The 1368-nt window shown below is 27.6% G+C and overlaps 1 long non-coding RNA gene across 1 annotated transcript in view; it reads right to left on the bottom strand.

Annotated features, from left to right (window-relative positions):
• LOC128247103 (uncharacterized) overlaps window positions 1-1368 on the bottom strand; it is a 20331-nt gene that overhangs the window by 1675 nt on the left and 17288 nt on the right. The window lies entirely within an intron of this gene.

Consider the following 1368-nt stretch of genomic DNA (forward strand, 5'->3'; position numbering starts at 1 on the left):
TTATAGAACTTTCCTGCATACATATACATATACATATATATATATATATATATATATATATATATATGCTTTCGGTGCGAATGGCTTTTTATTACGGCGCCGTAATTTACAGTCCTGTAAATAATAATAATAGTATTTTTATAGAAACTTAAAGCTTATGGCGATCACCGCGCAATGGCTGAGGAAAAAAAAATCAAATATAGGAGCATAAAAGCCTTCGACGGAAAAAAGAAGGCTTTCCTATCCGCGTGGGAGCCTCCTTTTTTCTGTCGAGGGCTTTTATGCTCCTTTATTAGACTAATGTATGTATGTATGTATGTATGTATGCGTGTGCATTATGTGTATATATAATACAACTCGATATAATTAAATAAAATGAATTAATTTTACATGTATATATTAAATGTATATTAAGGTAAAATATCCTTTATTTCTATCAATTGAAATAATAATAAAGGAATGATTATATATATATATATATATATGTGTGTGTGTGTGTGTGTGTGTGTGTGTGTGTATGTGTGTGTGTGTGTGTGTAGAAACACCCATTTCGTATATATATAGGTATTATATGTATATATTTCTAAAAATTAAATACATTGCATCATGATATTTATAATACAGTAATGTATTTACCTACTCATATATTTATAGATAAATCTAGTCTTCTATTTAATAATGATATTAAAGAATTATTTAATGATTCTTAGAGGACATATCTAAACCAGATATTGACCAATATATCTAGTCTTCTATTTGATATTAATAAAGAAATATTTAATGATTCTTAGAAAACATATCTAATTTATTATTTATCAATAATAATAATTAGTGAATCTTTAATGATGTTTGGAAAATAGATATTTAGGTGCATGTGAACAGGCCGAAACTTTTTCAGTCCTCTCATTCAATAATTGGTGTTTAGAAAATAGAATATTGTAACATACATTTGCACAGAGGGAACAAGTTCTATCTGGCAGCCGATAAGATTTTGTAAAACTTAAAATTTTTCATCTAATCTTAAAACTAATATTGCTAACCTTTAATCGCCAAATGAATTTGCTAAGGCTTGTGTCATTGCGTTTGAGGCGATTTCTAAAAGAACCCTCATGATTGTCAATTCTAGTTTTCACAAAACATTCTGCTGATCCAGTATAGAAGTGATTTTTACCTTCAGCTTCTACGATAGCTTGGTAAACCAGATTCTTACGTTTGCAATAATTATTAAATTTGCATTTTTCTTTAACCTTACAATCACAAAATTTATTCAGTTTATCTTTGGAATTAACTAAAAGATGTGGTTTATTGACGGTTATTTCCCCTTGCGTATATATGTTTATATACACATATTTATATACTTGTATATAT

The sequence above is a fragment of the Octopus bimaculoides genome, chromosome 2 (assembly GCF_001194135.2).
Source record: "Octopus bimaculoides isolate UCB-OBI-ISO-001 chromosome 2, ASM119413v2, whole genome shotgun sequence".
Lineage (NCBI taxonomy): Eukaryota > Metazoa > Mollusca > Cephalopoda > Octopoda > Octopodidae > Octopus > Octopus bimaculoides.